Here is a 25,012-nt window from a genome sequence, read left to right as displayed (position 1 = left end):
GGAGGAGGAGGAGGAGATGGATGTGGTGTATTTTCGTCCGCTCTTGTTTTGATCGACCTGTGTCACTCGGTGAAGCTCTTTGTGTTGAATCTGTTTTGTTTACAGCTCGTAATAAATTAAGTGGAGCTGACTTCGCTCAGAGAGAGATGGAGGGAGAGTAATACTGTGATGGAGGAAGGAAAGAGGCTGTGGATGGAGAGAGTGAGGAGACACTGAACACTAACAGCTGATAAAGCAAATATCACTGCAACAGTTTCAACATTTGATTCTTTTAAGCTAAAAGTTTTACAACTCACTGGTTTTTGCTTTAAAAATTAGGACAATCAGTAAAGATTTTTTTATAAACAGATTCTTATTGATTTTACTCTTGATCATGACAGCTGCATGAAGTCTCTCTCAGCAGTTACTTTATTACAAAGATTGCACAGAACTATTGATTATTTTCTCATTCAGCTTTCAAAAACTATCCTCTGCTCTGACGCTGTCTCCTCTCCTTCCTCCTCTCCTCCCTCCTCTCGTTCCTCCTCTTCTCTCCTCCCTTTCCTCATTCCTCCTCTCCTTCCTCCTCTCCTTTCCACTCCTCTTCTTCCTTCTCTCCTCCCTCCTTCCACCTCTCCTCTCCTCTTCTTCCTCCTCTCCTTTCCTCTCCTCTTCTTCCTCCTCTCTTTTCCTCTCCTTTCCTCTCCTCTTCTTCCTCCTCTCTTTTCCTCTCCTCTCTTCTTCTTCCTCCTCTCCTTTCCTCTCCTCTTCTTCCTCCTCTCCTCTCCTTCCCTTCCTCCTTTCCTTTCCTCTCCTCTCCTCTTCTTCCTCCTCTCTTTTCCTCTCCTCTTCTTCCTCCTCTCCTTCCCTTCCTCCTTCCTCCTCTCCTCTCCTCTTCTTCCTCCTCTCTTTTCCTCTCCTCTCTTCTTCCTCCTCTCCTCTCCTTCCCTTCCTCCTTTCCTTTCCTCTCCTCTCCTTCCCTTCCTCCTTTCCTTTCCTCTCCTCTTCTTCCTCCTCTCTTTTCCTCTCCTCTTCTTCCTCCTCTCCTTCCCTTCCTCCTTCCTCCTCTCCTCTCCTCTTCTTCCTCCTCTCTTTTCCTCTCCTCTTCTTCCTCCTCTCCTTCCCTTCCTCCTTCCTCCTCTCCTCTCCTCTTCTTCCTCCTCTCTTTTCCTCTCCTCTCTTCTTCCTCCTCTCCTCTCCTTCCCTTCCTCCTTTCCTTTCCTCTCCTCTCCTCTCCTTCCCTTCCTCCTTTCCTTTCCTCTCCTCTCCTCTTCTTCCTCCTCTCTTTTCCTCTCCTCTTCTTCCTCCTCTCCTTCCCTTCCTCCTTCCTCCTCTCCTCTCCTCTTCTTCCTCCTCTCTTTTCCTCTCCTCTCTTCTTCCTCCTCTCCTCTCCTTCCCTTCCTCCTTTCCTTTCCTCTCCTCTCCTTCCCTTCCTCCTTTCCTTTCCTCTCCTCTCCTCTTCTTCCTCCTCTCTTTTCCTCTCCTCTTCTTCCTCCTCTCCTTCCCTTCCTCCTTCCTCCTCTCCTCTCCTCTTCTTCCTCCTGTCTTTTCCTCTCCTCTCTTCTTCCTCCTCTCCTCTCCTTCCCTTCCTCCTTTCCTCTCCTCTTCTCTTCTTCCTCCTCTCCTTCCCTTCCCTTCCTCCTTTCCTCTCCTCTTCTCTTCTTCCTCCTCTCCTTCCCTTCCACCTTCCTCCTTTCCTCTTCTCTCCTTTCCTCTCCTCTCCTCTCCTCTCCTCCACTTCCTCCTGTGTGTGGGTAAGAGCTCACTGGATTTCTATTTCAACCCAGTTTTATTGTTCACGATGACTTTATACTGCGTCCTCTCGGATTTCAGGGCCGTGCAGAGACCTCTGGAAGGGCAGGTGCTCAAAGTATGAAACATGGAACAAGGATCTAAATAGGGCTGTTCTCAAATTATCGATCCAGAAATATATCGTTATGTATTCCTTGCTGATATGCGTACACGGATGCTTCTGTATCGATACATTTTTTGAAGTAGAAACACAGGGAATACCCAGCTTTCGCTTTAAAACACCGTGGGCTCACATAACTTACAGGGAACAGATGATGATACTACTGGTGATGATCTGTGACTAGAGATATTAAAACTAACACAGGGTTTATATATTAGCTGATTAAACAAATATGTGACCATGACAAGATGTAAAGACTGCTGACAGTGTTTGGAACCGGCTCACAGTGACCGACCTGCTGCAGCCGCTGCCAAGGCTGACTGCTACGAGAAAATAAGAGGGAGACGCTCACCGAGACGGCTGCACGCCGAGGGCTGCAGGGAGAGGAAATAAGATACCAGACTCAAAAAAGTGTGGGAAATAATCTGGGAATGAAAATGTACTGTGAGGAAGGACGAGGTTAGCCAAGGCAGCGGTAAGAGAGAAAAATCTATAGACAGGTGTGTGTGTGTGTGACGCTTTCAACGGTAACAACATAAACAAAAGGTACTGCGCATGTGCATTACTATGGCCCAAACTTAACTTCCGCAAGCAATCCATAACAAGTAAATAACTTGCACGGATTTGTGCATCATGTGGGTCATTTTATTTACTGCGAAATTATTATTCATTCACTTGGTACACATGGTACAGTGCTGTTGCCTCTCAGCAAGAAGGTCGTGGGTTCAAACCCCGGTTGCCCCGGCCTTTCTTTGTGGAGTTTGCATGTTCTCCCCGTGTCTGCGTGGGTTCTGTCCGGGTTCTCCCACCGTTCAAATGCCACGGATTGGCGACCTGTACAGAGTGTACCCCGCCTTTCGCCCGATGTCAGCTGGGATTCTCCGCATGATGTCTTATATTCTCATCCACCATCTAATGGTTGAAAATGTTGCTCCGACGCAAAACTTATTTGCACTGCAGTATATTATTATTAATACTTCTTCTTCTAACGTACGTATTCAACACAGTGATGAGAGTCTGCACTGTCTGAATTCTACCAATAAGAACGAAGTGATGAAACGCGCTCTGTAGCACCGTTTGTCCATTTTCAGCTACTGTAGAAACATGATGATGGGGGGATCCGCGGTTATGCAGATATAAATGACTCATTCTAAGGTAATAAAAACATAATGGTTCATTATGTAAGGTCTTTAAACACCACTGAAAACATAGTTATGGTGTATTTCTGTCAATAAATAATAAATTACACACTGGACCTTTAAGAAACAATGTAAACTGGTGTGAAGTGAGCTTACCAGACCCCTGCAGCCCGCTACATTAACCGCTACTAGCATAACAGAGCTTAATCTGTTAACTGTCGTCAATTGAGTTGTATTGTGGGTAATGTAGGCACCAGGTTTTGGCAAGGAAGTAGAACGTGAGGAATAAGAAGGATGATATCTCTGGTTCTGTTACACTGATTTTGATCCTTTAATCTGTCCATCACGAGCCTGACAGTGTTACAGGAGTTTGGAAATCTAACCAAACACGAGGCAACAACAAACCCGACATCTGCCCTACAACTTCTGTGAGAAGACAGAAAAGGAGATAAGAAAGTTAGGGAGCAGAGGAGGAGGGAGGGGTGCACATGTGGCATGCAAAGGGAGAACAGATGAGGAGTGTGTACGTCAGCAGGTGTGCGTTTAAGTAGATTGTGAATTAGTGATGCATCTTTTCCTTTTTGCCCGGGGCGTTGTTCTGCTCGGGTCCACAGTGTGAGCACACCGAGAGCTGCAGGAGAAACCAGAGAAGAAGAGCTGAGGTCAGCTGAGAGGGAGGATCAGTTTAAACAACAGCTGCCAAAGAGCAACAAACAGCGCTGTTAATGGCTCAGGAAGAAACACCAATAAATACTACAGTGTTTTATGTGCATGTGTATTCATTATAAAAGTATAACCTACTGCTGTGCTGTAATTCTTTAGTTGAATCACTTTGTTCTGTAGAAATCCAAAAAAATAGGATACACATTATGTAAAAAAAAAAACTCACCAGGAACCTCTGGATCTGAAAAGTGAAGCCGGTGCTGAAGAACCTGCGTTCTCTCCAGCAGCCAACAGGGGGCGACTCCAGCGGCTGCAGAAAGAAGTGTGATTGTATAGAAGTCTATGAGAAAATGTTTCTACTACTCAGCTGATTTATTCCCTCAGTAAACACTTTCCTGATGACTTCTTCAGCACAGCATGATGTTCATTTAGCAAGTCTTTTGCAAATACTTAAGGAACATTTGTTTGTTGTGCTGTAAAATTAAAAGAGCTGCTAACTTCACTGGCTTGATCTGCTCCACACTGAACAGGTCTAAACCGTTTTCTAACAGTTTAGATTCGCAGCGAATAAATAGAGAAAACTCATCTAGGAGAAATAATTTTAGGATTGTCTAGCAATATATCGATTATCGCACAATTGTTGTATCGTGGTATTATTGGTATCGTGACCCATGTATCGTGCATCGTATCATATCGTGAGTGATACAACACTAGTGGACGATATAGTGAGTAGTGAGTGATTTCGGACACAACCTATGTGTGACTCAGGGTTACCCATGACACTAGGGATGGACACCCACCGCTCGCCATATACGAGTGGATTTTCCGTTTGGCAGCCAAATATTGGAAGGCTACCCGCCAATGTGGCGGGTAAATGTATTCGCCTTATAATTTCTATTTGACGGTAATTAGCAGCAGACCACGGCGTTCTTGTGTGTCGCACTTAAATTGGTCCCTGATGTACCAAGGGATCTAAAATCGTGTAACACATGGGTTCGGGGCGTTCACTGGTTGTTGTTTATGTTCGTTTCATGTTACTCGTGTTTGATTGACGGAGATTTGTAAGGGGGTGGGCGTTAGGGGCCAGGAGTCGGGAGGAAAGAGGGGAAGAGTGAGAGGCTTTTCACAAACAGATCGTTCCGTCTTTCTGCCTCGTGTCTGTCACCAACTTTTCCGGCTCAGAGGCAAATAAAATCTGCTCCGTACCTTTCATAAAGTGCAGCGAGCCGGCAGACTGCCACACTACCCCTGTGAAATAAGGCAGCGTGAAAGCTGCCAGTGTTGGGAGCTGATTACAAAAGTCATACTATGAGTGTTTTTAGCTTTCAGCTGGTAGTCGTTGGTCCTGCTGTCCTCCCCAGAGATCAAGGAGAACGATCCATAGGCTGTATAAAAAATGTTGATCCCACAAATGTGGGAGATATGATGCTGTGGCACCAAGACTCTGTCAGAACCGGGACTCTGTCAGAACCGGGACTCTGTCAGAACCGGGACTCTGTCAGAACCAGGACTCTGTCAGAACCAGGAGGCCAGAAGAGGGGGCTCGTATACAGTGAGCAGTCTGATGAGGAGGTTTAAGTTGAATGTTAAAGCATGACAAGAGTGAGCAGTGATGAGATTTAAGTTGAATGATTAATAAGCATCTTGTAAGTTTACCGTTATGTTTTAAGTAATTTAGTTATTAAGTACATTTACACGGGTGGTGATGGGACAGTGGATAATACGCCTGCCTTTGGTGTGAGAGACCCGGGTTCAATCCCCCGCTGTGACCCATCCACCATCGTGTCCCTGAACAAGACACTTAACCCCTCGTTGCTCCAGAGGTGTGCGACCTCTGACATGTAGAGCAATTGAAAGTCGCTTTGGATAAACACGTCAGATAAATTTATGCTTCAGATTTCACACTGGCCTCTTCTTTAAATTTATATTTGACATAAGACATTATCTTGATTAAAACGATGGAAACAAATGTGTATGTGACACAAAAGGCAATGAATCATTTTGGCAGGTAAAAAATACATTTAGCTGGTGGATTTATTCATCTACCAGCCACCTTGGCAGGTGAGCCAAAAAGTTAATTTCCACCCCTGCGTAACACCCGTCGATTCTGCGTAGAGCCACCGAGATGTTCATATGTGCCTTTGCAAGGAGCATTATTTCAGTCATAGAGGGACCAGGTCTGAGTCCAGACTGCTAGTGTGGCATCAAAGGTGGGACTGAGAGGGAGCTGCTGGCTCAGAGCGAGCCTTCAGTCAGTGAACAAAACGCTAACGGAGTGAGAGGCAGAGAGAGGCAGCAGCTGCTTCTCCTCCTCCTCCTCCTGCTCAGAGGGAAACAGCTGCTTCACTGGTGGAGAGTTTACTGCCTCAGGGACCCACAGTGACACACACACACACACACACACACACACACACACACACACAGAGCTCTCCTGTGTGCTGATAGGTCAGCGGGCCACCAGGTGTAGGTGGAGGACGGGTGCAGAAAGGCGAGGAGAAGGAGTGTAGGGAGGTGCGGAGGAGGGGGAGGTGCAAAGCGTAACCGATGGCCACAGGTTCCTACAGCCTTCGGCTATTTGTAAGAAAAAAGGTAAATAAATAAACAAGACAAACATCCCCTCCTCTGCGGAGGACAAACTAAAGTTTGCCCGCGGCGCTCCTCTGCTGCCGTTTCAGAAACTAAATCAGAGGAGGGACATTACACCGGACACCAGGATGTGAGTCCTGGTGCACTGACTCACACGGTGAGTCGAGGTAGGCTGGGATTCGGTGATTTGCATATCAAACACGTCGAGTGGATGCAAACAGCCGCAGACTAAAGTGAAGAACCCGTCTGTGCAATTTGAAAATGAATTCTAATCCGACAGCGTTATGACTCCACTTGACGTAAACACAGAGAGAGAGACTGACATAACACAACTCAGTCTCAGCTGTCACACAGTCATTTGCTACCTAACCACAGCGAACGTCTGTGCAGTCGGAGGCGAACAAGCAACAAGAGTGCAGAAACAATGCAGCACTCAAAGTCACGAATAAACCAAGGGTGAAGGGGGGGGCGGCGGCTTTGTGTTCTCTCTGAACATTTCCACTCAGCCACCAGCAGCTCTGTGCAGCTGCACTGCATAATGATGCTTTAAACTAGACGCTAAGAGCTCGCAGTGTTCACAAGCTGGCGTTTAGCAGGTGGAGTGTTTAACAAAGATTAATCAAAGTTTGACTGTCACATTTTGGGCCAATTTGTTTGGGAGAAATTTGGTCAGTAGACACATTGTCCGGATGCCCATGACGGCTCACGGCATTTCGGACACCTCGTGACTCTGTAAAAACATCTGCTTAAAGTAACTCCAACATATTCTACGAGACCTGAAGAGTGTTTCTGTTTGGTGATCATGTTTTAAAAATGATATTACGGACATGCCTCTCACCACCATGCAGTGCCCCTGCTGAAAAACCCTCCCCCCGCAATCTTCTGAACGTTCGTTGGTGCATTTTTGCAAACTCGCGTTGATTTCTTCTAAACAACTGGCTTTGGAAAGTAGAGATTGGTCAGAGTCGAAAGAGGCAAAAACAAGGATGACACAGATATAAAGATAGCCCATGACCCGGAAGAAAAACTAGTATGAAAAGGTCAAGTGTCCAGAATAATTTCGTTACATTAAGACTTACAGACCTTTTGAATCACGTGTAGTGCGCGACAGAGCTATAAAATGTGACTTATTGTGAGATTGTTAACAGAAAATAGTGCATATGTTATGTAAAGTTCAAACTCATTCAGGCACACACAGTAAATGGAGGCGGGTAAATACATTGGATATACAGGGAGGGATTTGGGACACAGACCATGTTCACCGTCTTCATTTAGTTGCTAATTGTCCATCAGTACCAGCTGTTCTCCCAGCTAAACTTTCATATCAATAACTTAAGCTTATCAATTTATTAATTTTGAACCAGGACATTCAGTATCCGGATCAAGTAGTTCATAATAAAGTAAGGTACTTTAAGGCTATCCAACGAAGGTCGAGGTCAAGGGCAACTGGACTCTGTAGAAGAAACTAGAAGACCTTTCGTCCCTCATCCAAAGGACGTCTTCAGTTCTGACTGACTGGTAGGGAAACTCAGCTATTTAACCTCTGGGAGCGTTAGCTAGGACTGTCGATACCGCTGGCTCGTTAGCGCTCCTGGCTGTGGTAACGACAGTCGTCATGGTCGTTAGAGCCACCTGTGGCCAAGACTGAACGACCATCGTTGGTATCTTCACCTGAGGCCAATAGGTTACGTTTGTTGAGTTTCCTGGGAAGTGATGAAAGAACAGCATTGTAAGTGGGGGATAAGTGGTGGCGTAGACCCCCTCCCCTGTTCAATGACGGCTTCTCCACCCTGGTGTAGATGCTTCCTTGACACCTCTTTCAAACCATCCATCTTCTCTGTCTAAAATGTGCACCTGGTGGTCCTCAAACGAGTGTCCTCTGTCCTTCAGATGTAAGTAGACTGCTTGACCTGAGGAGTTGTCCCTTCTGTGCTGAGCCATGTGTTTGTGTAGTGGTTGTATCGCATACACCAGATTTCTTTTCTTGTGTTTGGGTGTGCGGTCTTTGGGGTGTACCAGCATCTGTCTTAGTGTGTTCTTGGGTTTAAAAAACACAGGGATGTTGTGTTTGTTGAAAATCCTCCTGAGTTTCTCTGATACTCCAGACACGTATGGAATCACAATGTTGTTGCGTTTGACCTTCTTCTCCTCGTCCCCCGTAGTGTCCCGTCTTCTTCCTGGATTTGGTGGCTGGTGGATTTGAATCAGTGGATTCCCTATTTTAAAGGACTCCCGTCTTCTTCCAATTAGCACTAAACACAAAGTACAACTGAGGCTGATGGGAACGCCATCGGTTCACGGCGTCAACTGAATGTGCAAGCGCCGTCTGCACATAGAGCAAAAGATTTTATCACAATAAAACATTTGATATTATTTGATATCGATAATTATCAAGTCATTGTTTCTTTCAAGTTTAAAGGCAGATTTTTGCTCCAGAGTGAAAGATGAAGAACCCAGACGGTTAACTGTAGTTTTAAACTTTTCTTTATGGTCAGAACAAACAGTTGAAGCCAAACAGAGGATCACTTCACAAATCTGACGTAAAACTATTATGATAACATCTTTTTTCAGTCCCTTTTCCTCAACTAGATAAATATCCTAATAGATAAAGTACTAATTTGTTCATGATACAAATTAATTAAATAAAAATTGTTTTTATTGAACATTTAGTTTTTTTGTTGAAGAAAATTACATCGCGTTTTGTTGCCCAGCTCCTAACTGCACATGTTCGAGCTTGTGAGCCACTTCAGTGGTATTAGCAGAACTGTGTGCACGTCCGTCAGGGATCTAACAATTAAAAACTACTATATAAAGAGACATTTACAAAATGCGTTCAGTGGCTTTCTGGGAAGAACAGCAGCGTCCGTGAGGACTTTATGGAAACCACGCTAGATTCAGAACTAACGGGCCACATTTCAATGTGTGCTTCTAAAATGATCAAATGAAGAAAGTCTGATAATAATAAAAAAAAATGTTTTTGCAGCAAACAGTCTTAGACACACTCTCTCTCTGCAGTGAAGAAGAGCCGCCCGGAGAGATTCTACATTTCCTGTCAGCTTCGCCAACTTCCTGTCACCGTGTTGATTTACTGTTCCATTACTCTACCTGTGGAGCTGTGAGTGTGTGTGTGTGTGTGTGTGTGTTAGCTTTGTGTGTTTCCCCAAAGGCCGACATCACTGGCAGAGCGCCTCACTGAAGTAATTACAAAACGCACACGCACACACATACAGAGTCTCAGGTGGAGGATGAGCAGTTGTTGCCATGGTGTCACTGTCGCCGTGCCAACTGACCGACCATTGTGTGTGTGTGTGTGTGTGTGTGTGTGTGTGTGTGTGTGTGTGTTTTCGGTATGACTAGCTCATGTTGGCAAAATGTAAATACATATTTCTGTGTAACTGACATCGCTTCGTTTGCTGTCATCGTTCTACTTTAAAATGTTCGCAGATAATATTCGGCAAGCCGTCAGCTGTAGTTTTCCACTTTATAGTAAGTAATATAAATAATATAATAAAGAGTTCAGCACATGGAGCTGACAGACCGTGAGCCTGCGTCTCCATGGTTTCCTCCTCATATGTAAACCTCACGCATGCAAAAGACCCTGGAAAAATGGGCGAAAAAGCCAACAAGTGCTAGGTGTTACGTAACATCTGGAATCTTTAATGTTTACACGCAGGGTTCGAGTTATAATCTGAGCTTCGTGGGGGTCTCTAATTTACTAACTAACATTACTGACGGAGATAAATAAATAAGGAGACAGACAGAGGGAAATTATTGCTTATTACGTGATTCAGCATTTCCCTCTCACACACACAGCAGTCCACTACTTGCCCCAGATGTCTGCAATATTGCGATAAAGTTTCAATAGGTGCAGTGTAGTTCATTAGGAAAGTATGTTCATTTAAGTCTGTTTATCTTTTAATGTAAATAATAGCAGGCACTAAATGAAAAATACATTATTTGTGATTCCAAATAATGGTTGTTGATAAATGAATTAGTGACCCACACAGATGCACGATTTTACTGCTTCCCTGGTAACTCGAACCCTGTGTTTACACCCGCTAAATGTACATAAACCAGACCACGTTCCAGAGAAGTGTTCATACGAGCTCATGGAGCTGGAGGTTGTTCAGTGTCTCACAGAAAGTGCATTTACATTTATAAATGAAAGGTAAATATATTCTGGTTTTCGCTCAACTCTGATTTATGAAGATAGCTTTACTTACTGCTAGCTGCTAACTGTTGCTAACGGTAGCTGCTGTTATCAGCTGGCTCTGAACCTGCGGTCCAAAGCTTCTGTACTAATGTAAGATGTTTAAACACCAACACACCCTGGAGCTCCAAGCTTCCAGTCCGGGCAGAATCAGCAGTAGGACGGCTAGCTGCACGGCTAACTGAGTAGCTAGCAGCGGCTATTGTTAGCGGCTAAAGTAACCGCTAACAGACACACTCTGAAAGTGGAGGCAGAGCAGCCGGAGCACATCAGAGGGAAGAACCAGACAAGTTTTTCTCCGTCAACTCTGATTCACCAAAACCAGAGAATAAAGCTTTAATGTTGTGTTTCTGTACAGTAGTTAGTGAGGCCTAGTTTTACATATAGACTGTATAAAAGAAGTGCACGTAGTCATGGGGACGTCCCCCACTGTTTTCTGGACTGCCATTTTGAAGCCTTGAATTGGCAGTTAGGCTGCCGCCATGTTGTGTTTTTACAACCAGCGGCACCGGACGTAACAATATTTGGAGACGGTTGAGCTAACGGCCGTGTGCGGAGCTAGCTAGCTTGCTTAGCTAGGTGCGTCTGTAACTCACGTTAACTGACATTTTAACAGGGCTGATATTTTTGTCTAGAGAGACCATAAACTCATCAGGAAAGTGTTTACTGAGGGAATAAATCAGCTGAGAAGTAGCAACATTTTCTCACAGACTTCTATACAATCACACTTCTTTCTGCATCCGGTGGAGTCGCCCCCTGCTGGCTGCTAGAGAGAAGGCAGGTTTAAGGCACCTGCACCTCAAAAGAAAGTGGGCTTTCAGGGAGTAGGGCTTTAAAGAGACAGGAGCTAAATCTCAGTGTTCAGACAGAGGGTGAAAATAGTTGCTGAAGCAACGGACAGGATGAGAAAAATGTGTTTTTTGAACATTAAAGCATGTAAACATTATCTAGTAGTAACCCTGAATACCCTGAAGTATGAACCTCCAGACATACCTGCAACATGAGTAAATTAAGTTAATAAACTGCAAGTCAAGTTTCCCACTTATAGATAATAAAATTAACTGAACTGATCATTTTTAATATTGGTTTTCAGGTTCAGCTCAAACTATCATGCTAACATCAGAGAACTGTTACAATAAATCAGATTATTATTCTATTACATTTTGTATTTGAATAAGGGTTCATATTAGCCTTAAGAAAACCAAGTACATGTAATAATTTAAATTCTTTACAAGCAGCCACTAACATTTTTAAAAGGATCACATATTTTATCCACTTGAGGCAGAAAATATAAAGTTTCTTAAGTTTTCTTCATTGTTTTTTCATGAACCCAGCCAGTGTCGGTGTCTGATCTTAATACCGGAGGACCTAAAGGCCTGTTAGGAAACTCATCAAATCCTCATTTGAGTTAATAGATTTGTCAGAGCAGGTCTCACTCTGTGTACAGACTCAGATCCTTTCATGTGGTTTCAGAACATTTGTCTGATTGTTTGATCATGTTTCACCTCACATATCTGACACAGTAAATCTCTGTCAACACAAAACACTTGTCGCGTTCGTGTTTCCTCTTGTTTAAAATCTGTGAACTGTGATCGCTCTGCAGCCCCGAGGCGTCCCAACGTTGTCACGTCCCACAAACCAAAATAGACTCTCATCAACGGAAAAAGGCAATGTATTCGTCACAGAGGTTAGAGCCTCATGTGTCTACAAAACAAGGCCTTTTCTTTCTTTTTTTTTTTGTCAGTGAACGTGTTTTTAAATACTAGTTATTGTTTTAAGTTTATTTGAAAGGGATCACATATAACCATCAGCGTCAGGTTTTGACGGTAAAGGCAGGTAAATGATATTTAACAGAAAAGACTGAGTAAGGAGGTGGTTGGGGTGAATGGAGGGCCAGAAACCGGACTTTAAACCAGGAGACCGGGGTTTGTGTCCCGTGTGAAACAAAAAGTCAACATTAAATATTTTTATTTATTTATTATTATTTAAGTTAGGCAAGTGAAGTAACATAACTTGCATGTTAACTGACATATGTATTTCAAAAACCTGTCCTGTCCAGCAGCCTTGTATAGAGTATGAGGAGCTGGATACCATATTATGCCAAACAGATTTTACTTTAACAAGAGAGTATTAATAAACTCCTTTGTCTGTTTTATTATTATTTATTAAATTATTCGTCATTGGGACGGACAGGGGGGTAGAAATGGGGATGGGGGACACAAATACCACACAAACAGACAAAGGACAGCACCTGCAAGAGAATGGTGATGGGGTGTGAGGGCAACAGGAAATGGCAGAAGGAAACACCAATTGCTGAAAGCAACAAAATCTGCAAGAGAACGGGGAGGGGGGCTTAGGGCGGAGAAAAACAAACAAATAAACAACAAACAACAAACAAAGAGAAAACCAACGTTTCACAACTTCAATAACGTGTCGTTTCAAAATGGCCATGTTTCGTAACGTTAGTGTTTTATTTTGAAAGTCTAACCGGACTTTACATATTTCTTGCTGCTAAGCGTTGCTAACTTAGCCTTAAACGTCTAAAAGTGACGCTAAAGAGATACCCAAGGCGTTAAAAGGCGACGCCAAAGGGCCTTGACCAAGCGTCGATATGTGACGAGCCGGGAGTGAGGACGTCTTGGCTAGAACGACCTCTTGCAGCCTCCAGGGGGCGCTCACCACACTGCAGTGTTGTTCACTGATGTTGTCTGTGATTCTGTCTCATCTACTGTGTGGGCGTGTTTTTAACCTTATATGTGTGTATTTGTGTGTGTTTGTTTCAGGTCCCTGCTGACACTGATTACACTCAGGAGTGTGTCTGCACAAGGTAACACACACACACAAAGGACCGATTTGTAATTAGTCTGCGCGTGTGTGTAATGAATTCTTCGGTTTGTGCCTCCTGCAGTCGGCCCGCTACAACTGGTTAGATACCACATCCATCATGAAAACACACACACACACAGATCTCTGCGGTGTATATGTTTCTCATCCGTAACCATGGTTACATTTGGTGTTTGAAAAAAGCTTTTACGGAGCTTAGTTGATAGTTTGTGTGTGTGTGTGTGTGTGTGTGTGTGTGTGTGTGAGTCTCTGGATGTTGCCGTGTGTTTTAATGTGTCTGTTAGAGCAGCCAGAGGTCAAAAGGTCAAGCAGCGCGGCAGCTAACCCGCTAACTGATTAGTTCAGCCTGCTGCTGGCAATGAGTCTGACTGCAGGAGGTACACACACACTAACACACACTAACACACACACACACTAACACACACACACACTAACACACACTAACACACACACACACTAACACACACACACACTAACACACACACACACTAACACACACTAACACACGCACACACACACTAACACACACTAACACACACTAACACACACACACTAACACACACTAACACACACACACACACACTAACACACTCTGCCAAGTGATGCCAGAGGCCCGGTAGGCTGCAGCATGCCATTACGCTCTCGCTCTCAGTGGATCTTGTTTCTGAGGCGCCTCAGTGGCTCAGTCACTGCACAAGTTGGAAACTCTCCCATTCTTCCACCTCCTCCTCCTCCTCCTCCTCCTCCTCCTCCTCCTCCTCCTCTTCTCTTTCTTCTCTTTCTTCTGCTTTAAATTATCAAAAGTTGAAACCGGAGATTTGTCTTCGTGTTTCTGCTGTTCAGATATTAATACCTTCCCTCCAGTTAAAGCTGAAGAACATCGTGTTCATGGGAAGACTGTTCAGCCTAAAGAAAACAAACGTGTGAGCGCTGTTTTCTTGCGGCAGGAAAAGACGACTTTGGGGTAATTAACACTCAAAACTTTATCGCCAAATACCGAGAGAGAAGTCGCCCCATATAACGGCACTCTCAGCTTGGGCGTGGGGGGGAGCTGACTGCTGTCTCTCAGCCAGGCGGGCTCAGTAGAAGGCCGGGGCCACTTCACCTGTTCGAGGATCCATCTTTTCCTTCTAAAACTGAACTGTTGAGCTACGCAGCACTATGAAGTTTGTTGTCATCACTCCTCATTGTTTCATCATGCTCCTGGCAGCAGATGTAATAACACTCCGTTTTGTCCATGCAGTGTTTCAAACGGTCTTCCTGACAAGAAGTGCTGAAAGATGTAATCTAATCTTTTAAAGTAGTTTGCTGAGTGTTGTGAAACACATGCAGGAAATTAATTCCTGACTTTGGAAAACAGCAGTTTACAATAAAATATCCCAAGGTCCATTTACTTGGGCTGAATTTCTCTGATGTAGATATTCAAACTTTTAGGACTTCTCATCTATGTTGACGCAATCGTAACAGAAAAGCTAATTTTCGTCATGACACAGACAACATATGTTTCCACCGAGACGTTTAAAGGGTCTCTGAGGATTCACCTTCAGATGGTCGTTTGGTCCAGAGACTAAAAAACTGCTGAATCGCGTTGCTGTGACATTCGTGTTCCCCAGAGGATGAATCCTACTGAGTTGGGTGATCCTCTGACTATTTATCTAGCGCCACCATCAGGTCAACATTTTAATGTTTTCTAAACTGTAGTTTATAAACCAAACACCTGCAGAACTAATAACATTCCCATCAGCCTCAGCTGTGCGCTGTGTTTACTGCTAGTTAGTGAATGTCAGCATGCTAAAACTCTGAAGTGAGATGGTGAACGTGGTCAAAGTGGCTGCTGTTAGCATTTAGCTTAGCTTAGTTCGAACAACTCTTTATTTTTATTTATTTTTTGCTATGGCAACCTTCAAACCTTCAGCTCCTTCAAACTTTGCTACACTTTTGATTTTTATCTGTTTTTTCTGGGTTTCTAGTCAAAACACGTTGTACCTCTGACATAAGTACAGTCATTGGAAGATGAAGACGGCCACAATCCACCCGGCCCGAACAATCGGACCATCGGGTGCTGTGATCGCTCAGAGGAGAGGAAAGAGAGCAAGGAGAGGAGCCATGTTGGCCCAGCTTGGACTAAATTCTGCTCCTAGAGATCCGGTCTGGACCAAATGGGACTCATGTTGACCAAGCAACGGAATTCAGAGACTGTTGTGCCCATATCGTTACAGAGACCTGCCCCATCAACATCCCGGATCAAGCACTCGGCAGGTGGTCCAAGTTCTGAGCTGTCAGCGCAAGACTCCGGCAATTGACCCTTTGCTAAGCCCCGCCCCCCTTAGTTACTGTTGCAAAGTCCGACAAACTGTTGGCGCTGCCACTGTCTATTACTGCGCTCCCCAAAGAAATATTGACAAATTTGTTGGAAAAAACGATCTCAGAAAGAAGTAGACTGCAGTTACATTATACATTTGAAGGTTGTATTCAGGCTGTCAAACAGACTCAAACGGAGTTTTGTACCTACTACTCATCCAGTGGTGGAGTACAAGAAGGTAGGACCTAAAGAGAAAGGTCAAAGCAATGCAAAAGCTTACACAATGAATGGTGAAAAAGAAAAAGAAAGAAAAAGCCTAATCCCCAAATTTGGGCGATTTTAGAAATCCCAACCAGACGCATTTTTAGGTCCCAAAAAGAGGACATGTCCGGGAAAAAGAGAACGTATGGTCACCCTATGTAACTTCATTAGCTAAAGTCGACCACTGGTCACAGCGCCAACCAGTGGTTTTATTAGTCAGTCAGTCAAGTAGTTGGTGGGACCTTTAGTTTCAACCGATCAGCTCCTTAAAACTTGTGGTATTGTTTTCAATAAATAAACATTAGTAACAACAGAAACTGTTGGGCCTTAAACATGAACGAATGGAACTTGGAGAAAACCATGTGTTTGTTGTTCAGTCGTTATGCGGTCCACTGATCTGCGGTCTCCAGACTGTGATAACGAGGAGAAACCAAATGTCCCCGTGGCTGCTGATTCCTCCTCACAGCGGGCTGGAAGACAGAGCGATAAACAGAACTATTATTTACTTTCATCCATCTGAAAGTTATATATTTGTGTCAAGTTCAGTTTCATTTTCCCGCTAAACGCAGACGAGCCGACAGCCTCGCCATCTTATGATCTGACAGTTCAGTGTGTTTGTCAAACTGTGTGTGTGTGGGGGGCTTTCAGACCAATCAGCATGGACAATTTGTAAAAGCAACACAAAGTACTGATGGTTTTATTTTCGATGACATGAAGAAAAAAAACACTAGAAATGTCCTAATCTGACAGTAAGTGGATTCCCGGGGTGCGTTTGGACAGCTGGTTCCATCTGAATGAACAACGATCAGAAAAGCAGACATTTGGTTTCATTTTCTCAGACGTTTTCTCTACAAATCACATCAATCTGTGTTTTTCTTCCTGTTTGAAGTCTGTGAGGACTGACTGGATCAGATCAACATCCACACAGCAGCACAGAGCTCATTAATGTTGGTAGGTTTACAACCAGCAACTTAATACGCAGCCGGCTGTACAGGATTTACAGTCCCAACAACAAAGACTTAGAAGAGTGTTAATATCTCACAACATGACGTTTACTGTTTATGGATTCCTTTTCAATCGTAAAAAAACACCTCACAAACAGACAGTTTCATGTTTAAAAGGCTGTTTAACTTTCTAAAACAGCTGCTGACTGTAGTCAAACACACAGGAGAAAATAGTGCATTTGTTGGGGACTATTTTTAGCGGCGGATGGATCCACAAGTGGTGCTGTAGTGAGTATTTGGGGAAGCAGGACGGTGTATGTGGCACCAGCCTGTTCTCATTCCCAGGGTGTCAAGTAGCTGTTTGTCACAACCGTCGGCATCTGGTTCCAACACACATGGCAGCCTTCAGCGTCGTAGTTTAACGCTATAAACACAACAACAAACAGCTACAAAGTATCACTGATTGTTTTTAGTGAAGTTACATAAGTAACATTAATTAACTCATGTAAGTTAGGTTCCGTAAGTAAAGTAGTACTTTAACCTTTTTACTAAACCAAACCAAACATTAACCAGTAGTTTTATTTTGAAAGTCTGACCAGACGTTGCGTGCCTTACTGTGACAGAGGGCCAAGAGCAGTCACCCCACTTGGATTTGAACGCTGATCTACGGGGTACCAAACACGCAACTTGACCACAACGCTAAAGAACCCGGCCCGTTGGAATGGCGGTCACAGCGCATACTCAATGTCATCGTTATTACTCATGTGTTGTTGACGGTTCTCACGTCAGGGCGTCCAATACTGACGCTTTCAGAAAGGCTGACAAAGCTTTATTTGATCATAGTATTTGATGCGTATGAGCGTCAGTATGAGACGCTCTGTATAGACCGGAAGCGCTAGCGGCTAGCTAGGTAGCTAGGTAGCTAGCTATGTCAGTGTATAAGGCGTTGACAGCTACCCTTACCCTAACCATCACAGAGGTGAGTGCCTAAATCAGCGACTGCATGCATGTCGACCAGCTAACCCTACAGCTGTGCACATCGGCCTGCTAGCAGCTAGGGTAGCTAGCTCCTTTGTGCTACTCTGTTATGATTGTTGTCATTATTAGACATTAAAAATGTACTGTTGAATAAGGTTTTTCTGTATCTTGAGTATATTTCTGTTACATCGTAGTGAACAATTTAATATCCAGTGATTAATAAAAACATTTTATCTTGATTTGAAAGATTTAGTTGGATCATTTTGAATAGGCAGATTTGCGGTAACCTTCTTTGACTGACAGAACCACTTTTAAATTCACATTTACATTTTACATTTTGCTCATTTGGCAGAAGCTTTTATCCAAAGCAACTTACATTTGAGGAACAACATACAAGCATCAACAGAGCATCAACTACAGATCTACAACTGACAATACATACTAGTAAGAACTCACAGTACATATCACATCAATGGGGTAGATACCTAGGAACTTTTGCGCATGTGCAGAACGGATGTGGCAGGCGGTACACATTTGGCACTGACACCTCCCTCCAACCATACTTTTCCCATCCCAGGGTGCCCCACCACCCTCTGTCACCACCATATGCGACGGAGTGGAAAGAACAGTCGCCCGGATTTGAACCCGAGTCTACAGGGCAGAGCCAGGCTTGTTGGAATGGCGGTCACAGCGCATACTCAACCGTAGTGACGGTGGTCCGTCAAACCTACACATGCAAAAGGGGTCTTAACTAAGAAAACGGATTGGTGGGACTGAGTCAGAATAAACTACGGTGTGTGTGTGTTCATGGTGATGAAGGAACATGTGAGCCAGTGCAGCAGTGACGCTCACTGATACGACACACACAGAAACATCTAGAATCAGCAGACTTGTTATTTGAATGACTAAACATTTCAGCCGTAGAGGGACGTTTAGACCATTTAACCGCCCCTGACTCTGGTATTACAACAGGGATTTGTAATGTTCTTGTTTCACATTCCTCTGGGGATCAGTTCCTCTAAGCATGCAGGATCAGTTGTAGTGAACTGGTCCTGGTCTCATGGTGGACTGAAAGACCAGAGACCGATTAACAGAAACGCCTCTGAACTAAAGCACTGCTTTTATTGGCTTAGGTAGGTAGCAGGGGTCACCTTGACACTGTCGTCCTTCCTTTGATCTCACATGCAGGACCTCCTTGTTTAGCTGGCTTTAGCCATCACATTGCTAGGCTATATCGCTACACAACCTTGGCTTTCTCCAAATATCCCGGTAGATCAAAGTTTCTTTAGAAAGCACAATCATGGTGATGTGGTTGATAAACGAGGGATTGATGAGGCGGAGCGTGACGGGTGTCCAAGTAATACTGATAATGTTTAACAGCTAGCGGCAACAAGGAGGTAAAAGTCCTACATTTGCTTCGTGTGGCGTCATGAAAAGTGTGTCCGATCATTTTGTCTCTCCGCGCCCTTAGAAATGCATCATCTGTGAGATCTGTTTATTAAATGTTATTACGATTGAGTTGTTTTTATAAATTAAACGCTTATTAATAGCCTTTATCAGGGACTTTCCTGGTGCGCTGTGCTGGTTACGACACAGAATCACCACATCAATCATGGTATCATTTACCAATGATAAAAACAAAAAGTGTTTACTGTGAAGACCGTGTCAGAAATTTGTCGAGAGCTGGAGGCGGGACCAAATTAAAGGAGGCATTAATCTCTATGGATGAAAAAAAAAAAATAACATTTCAAAATAAAATGAAAGTGTTAGTTTTGTTTTCTGGTAGGATGGGTCTTCATGTCTGCAGCTGCTCTGTTGCTTCCATTGGTTCATGTCTCAGAGCAGCCCATAATAATCAACATCATGCATGGTTACCATGACAACAGCAATTGAAAAAGAGTCTAGAGAGATGTTGTTTCAGCGAGCTGGACTCTTTCTCTCTCCTGTGTGCCTTTTTCATTTTGACGGGTTTTTTTTAAAACTCCATCATCTCTGTCGTCGGACTGGATTTAAATCTGAAAGCCATTTTGTTGTTTGTCTGAAAGGAGTTCACGCACACACACTCATACACGCAGAGTGAGCACTCGATCAGCCAGCAGTAACTGTGACGAATACAGAGCAGTGAGGCTCTGCAATGCACAACAAAATTAATTTCTAAATTGCCTGCGCTGAAAAACAAAAATAAAAAGACAGACTCACATCTGTGACAGATTATTAAAGTATAAAGTACAGTAACGGTCAAAAGTTTTGGAACAGCCCCATTTTTCCAGTTTGTATGTAAATCTAAGGAGCTCAAGTCCAGTGAAAAACCTTAAATGGTCCAAAAGTAAGCGGCAAACTGCCAAAGTTAAAAACAGCGTTTATGTTCACCAAAACAGACATTTTCGGATATCAAATGAACAATTAAATGAAGGAGTTTTGTTCTTTATTTCAGTGTAGGATCAACCGGTGACCAGCTGCTCCGTCTTCCTTCTTTAATATTATATATAATGTATAATATTATACAAATAAAACTTCTGAGGGTGTATTAACAGGCTGTTCCGAGGTGTTTACTGTATTCTCTGTAAACCCTAGAGATGGTTATCCAACGAAGGTCGAGGTCAAGGGCAACTGGACTTGGCTGAAGATACCAGAAGACGTTTCGTCCCTCATCCAAGAGACTTCTTCAGTTCTGACTCACTGGTAGGGAAACTCAGCTATTTAAGCTCTTGCCCTTGACCTCAACCTTCGTTGGATAACTTTGACCTGGATGACTGAGAACCTTCACAGACTCACGGACTCACACAGGCGGCGTGTGTGCCGCGTTATGGCTGCGCCACAGCTGCCGGAGCAAATCGCTGCAATTGTAGTCAATGCTTGCGCTCACATTAGAAGCGCCGCAGCGCGTCCCAGAAGCGGCTCTCCGCTGCGCGAAGCACAGAGCAGATGAGCCAGGCAGGAAGTCAGTCAACAAGTCAACAAAGTGGGGCAGGCTAAACGCTCCACAGCATCTGAAACGCTTCCAGTGTGAGTTGACGCAGGGCTGAGGACGGTAAAAACCGTGGCGAACACTGTGTGAGTCCGCCGTTAGAGATGGTTGCACGTGAAATCCTCAGACCAGCCCGTCAAAGTCACTTAAATCCCCTTTCTTCCCCATTCTGATGCTCACTTTGAACTGCAGCGAGTCGTCTTGACCACGTCTACATGCCTAAATGCATTGAGTTGCTGCCAAGTGATTGGCTGATTAGCTATTTGCGATAACAAGCAATTGAACAGGTGTACCTAATAAATTGGCCGGTGAGTGTATGTATACTTTCTCTTCCAGGCTTCTGAGGCAAGGTATGAGGCGTCAGTTTAAACAACTATATCAATTACTTTTGATTTGAACATCAGAATTATAAAATTATTTAGAAAAGAAATCAATATTTCTCTAAAATCATCATCTGTAAAGAACAAAATATTTTACACCTTTTTACAGATACATTTTGCATTATTGCAAAGAGTAGGAATTGTGACCATGAAAAGCAGGGGCGACTGTGGCTCAGGAGCTGGAGCGGGTTGCCTGTTAATCGGTTAATCGGAAGGTCGGCGGTTCAATCGCTGGCTGTATGCCGAAGTGTCGTTGGGCAAGATACTGTGACTGTTCCACCAGTGTGCGTTAGCGTGTTAGTGTGTGAATGTTAGTTTGTGTTTGAGCACTTAGGATCAATGTATGAAAGGTGAATTCAGATGTTGTGTAAAGGCGCTTTGAGTGGTCGAGAAGGCGCTATACGGAGCATTTACATATGTTGTTGTTTTTGTTATTGTATTATGACACATTTTAAGGTCAGAGCTCAGGGTCAAAGGTCAGCGTGAGAGGTCCACTCTGATGTGAGTTGCTGTGATTCAGTTTAATGACACAAAATGGCAGCTTTTAGTTCCTCGGAGGGAGCTGGGAGCTTATCACACACACCTAGTAAAAAGCTCACAATGATCAAAGTGTGCATAGTGTGTTTCTCAGTGTGTGTCAGAGGTGAGTGTTTAACATGATCACAGCTTTCTAATGGAGGTAGTAATTACCGCCTGGCAGCCTGCCAACACAACTCACCTGTACACACTCTCACACACACTCAGTCTCTCCGTCTCTTTGTGTCTGTTCTAAACCTTCTTTCTGCTTTATTGTCACATTTTGCCAAAACGAAATTTGACGAAAGTCTAATTCAGAACTACAACAATCACTTCAGGGTTTCAGTGACTTTCTACATGTTGCATGTAAACGAGCACATGCTATGACTGCTGGAGTCAGATTAAAGTTAGAGTTCTGCTTGAATTATTAGTCCCACAAATGTCTATGAAACAAATATGTCCTGGTTCCAGGACACGGCGTTACAGTGCGCAGTCGAGCTAGCTCGCTGCTCTTCATAGTTTCCTCCATCATGGGAGCCACGCTGGCCCGGGATGGTTGTAGTTGCAGTATTTGGGGCAACACATTCTCACTCACACACTGTCACACATGGACCCCTTGGCATCGCCTTTTAAGGCCACTTCAGCTTTGTTTTTGCACATGTAGGGTCATGTCTGGGTAACTACTGCTTAAGGTTGTGTTTAGGCACCAAAACTAGTTGGTTAGGTTTAGTAAAAGGTTGTGGTTGGTTTAGGTTCAGTTGTGGAAGTTAAGTAACGTAACATAACTAAAAAGAATCAATGTTTGTTTTCAGCCCAGTTTCTGACCCACCCTCCACCCCAGCCACCTCCTCACTCTGACTTTTCTGTTATCTATATACTACATCTGCTGTCTGGGTTCAACTATGATGCTAAAGGGCTGTCCATACATGACAACTCGTGAGAGTGTGTTGGATTTGGAAATGTAGCTCCAAGTTATTTCTCTTGAAACCAGAGCGGGTTTGGATCCATGGAGGACAAATAAATATTCATCCATTGTCTGACTTTACGTTCTTGACTCTGACCTCCACGCTTTGAACTCTCTTACATTCCGCCTCGTTTCTCTCCATCTGGTTTGCGACCTTGTTTGATTAAAGGAGACCTATTAAACTGCTTTTCCAGACCTATATTGTAGTTCTGTGACTCCTGTATGGCAGCTTTGCTTGATTCAAAGTTCAAAAAAATATGTCATGTAGTCAAGAAGGCCTTCATTTCAGCCTCTGTCTTTAACAAGCTGTAGATGCTCCTGTCACTTTAAGGCCCCCCCCTCTCAAAGCCCACTGTCTTCTGATTGGCCAAGCCAGAAGCATGTTACCAGGCTGTTGTTGTTGCTGGGCAGAACAGGCAGACTGAGCGTTGCTGTGCCCATATATGGAACGCCGGCTCCGTCTGGCTCGGTGTTACGGAGCTCTTGGTAGAAAAAGCAGTTAAAAACAGAGCGTTAAAACAGGAGGAAACCTGAGGTTTTTACTCACAGGAATTTCTTTTAAATACTTTAACCAAATTTTTTGAAACTTTGGCTTAACATTTTAGGTAAGTCATAAAATGTCTAAAAGCATAATAGGTCTGCTTTAAGAAATCGATCACATCGATCACAAGAAATCGCACACTACGTGTCAGCTAGCATGAGACGCTGTTATCGTTACTCCACGAGTGAGCAGTGTTGCCAGACTGGAGACGATTTCGTCCCGTTTAATTCAGCAGCAACATGTAGGAGTTTACAAAAGCCTAAATATACATGAAAAGGTCGCATGCTTCTAGTGCAGTGCGCTGTGTGTATGTAATAATTTTAATCAGCCCAAATGATCCAACTGCAGTATTTATTACCCATGTGCTTCTCCAGCTACCCTAGTTTACTGCAGAGGTGCTGTGGTTGTATACTTGATGCCTCATTCTAAGCAACAGAATTAATTATTAATTCAATCTTTGTTTTAGAATATAAGCATCTCTTGCTGACCAGTTAGTTGAAAATGGACTACAGTGTTTTAATTAGGGGTGTGACAATAAATCGATACGGCAATATACCGTTGTACATTTTTCCATGACACTGTATCGATATTCCAGCCCATCATATCGATACATAATATTAATCAAAAATAGCGCTTCCACGGTTAGCTCAATGCTAACATACAAGGGGGATCTCCATTAACGTGCTAACGGACATTAGAATTGCGATTGCGAAAATACAATCTTAACATAAATTACACATTTTGCTTCACATGCTGAACATCCTGAGTGACGTACTGCGCAAATACTTAAAGTACATGTTTCCTGAGCTCTGTGTGAAATAAAAAAGAGCTGCTAACTTCACCGTCTTGATCTGCTGTCCACACAGATCAGCTACAGCAACCCCAAAGGGTCAAAACTCAAACCCAATGTTCCCAGTGGCCTAAAAATAGAGCTATCAGTAGGAAGAGAAAGGGCAGCACAACGCTGTGTCACTGAACGGTTATTAATATAATGTGATGTACAGACTAGACTCAGGTGGTACACAGAAATTTGTATTTGCAGTAAACAATTCCGTGAATTAGCATTTTATGTGCCTTTGATAAACAAATGTTTTGATAATAATTTTTCATAGTTGCTCTGTAGTTCTGTAGAGCAGAATTGTGCTGTTTTCTAACAGTTTGGATTTACAGCAAATAAATAGGAAACTTTTTCACGGGCATTTTGTATGAATAGTTAGATATCGTGATGTATCACTTTAGGATTGTCAAGCGATATATTGATTGTCGCAGAATTGCTGTATCGTGATATTATCGTTATCGTGAGCCGTGTATCGTATCGTGAGGTACCCTGCGATTCCCACCCCTAGTTTTAATCACATTTAACATGTATTATTAGTGCTGATATAATTACATGTAAACAGCGTTTTTAATTAAATTAGTTAATTTATACTTTAAGCATCCTTTTAGGGCTGAAACGATTCATCGATTAAATTGATAAAAACTATATAGCGTGCTGTTTCGCACGGACATTTATTACTGTCGCACATCACGTTTACGCTGTGCAAACACGACGTGATTATGGAAGTGGAGAGAAGCGGAGGAAGAGAGAAAATGGCGAACGCCATGTCTAAAGTCACGAAATTGCACCAAAAGTAAGACTTGACCTCGCAATCATCAGGTTTCCATTAGTGAAACACTTCGACCTCAACTTCTGACTCCTGCAGGAAACTGGACGTCAAAATGTCTTTGTGGACTGAGACTCTGAAACTTCAGTCAAGATGGAGAAAATATAAAATCTTTTAAAAGTATAATTTGGTTTGATCGACGTGCAAGTAATTTTCCTCTG

At 43.5% G+C, this 25,012-nt stretch overlaps 1 protein-coding gene and 1 long non-coding RNA gene across 11 annotated transcripts in view; one reads left to right on the top strand and one right to left on the bottom strand.

Moving 5' to 3' along the window:
* Nucleotides 1–25,012, top strand: part of sulf2b (sulfatase 2b) — a 276,394-nt gene that overhangs the window by 154,024 nt on the left and 97,358 nt on the right. For 9 of the 10 annotated variants that reach the window (XM_046055572.1, XM_046055570.1, XM_046055569.1 and 6 more), the window contains one exon: nt 13,273–13,316. The gene's annotated coding sequence lies outside the window, so the exon portion shown is untranslated. Of the gene's footprint in view, nt 1–9,375; nt 9,395–13,272; nt 13,317–25,012 lie in introns of those variants that run through there. The other variant, XM_046055573.1, reaches the window with a different exon arrangement.
* Nucleotides 3,443–10,555, bottom strand: LOC123974724. Its single transcript, XR_006825917.1, has 3 exons — nt 10,503–10,555; nt 3,920–4,003; nt 3,443–3,661 (listed from the first exon to the last, which is right to left on the bottom strand). It is a non-coding gene; the product is annotated as an uncharacterized LOC123974724 (long non-coding RNA).

Source organism: Micropterus dolomieu, linkage group LG08 (genome assembly GCF_021292245.1).
Source record: "Micropterus dolomieu isolate WLL.071019.BEF.003 ecotype Adirondacks linkage group LG08, ASM2129224v1, whole genome shotgun sequence".
Lineage (NCBI taxonomy): Eukaryota > Metazoa > Chordata > Actinopteri > Centrarchiformes > Centrarchidae > Micropterus > Micropterus dolomieu.
The sequence above is the reverse complement of the archived record's forward strand: the minus strand, read 5'-3'. Positions and strand labels throughout refer to the sequence as shown.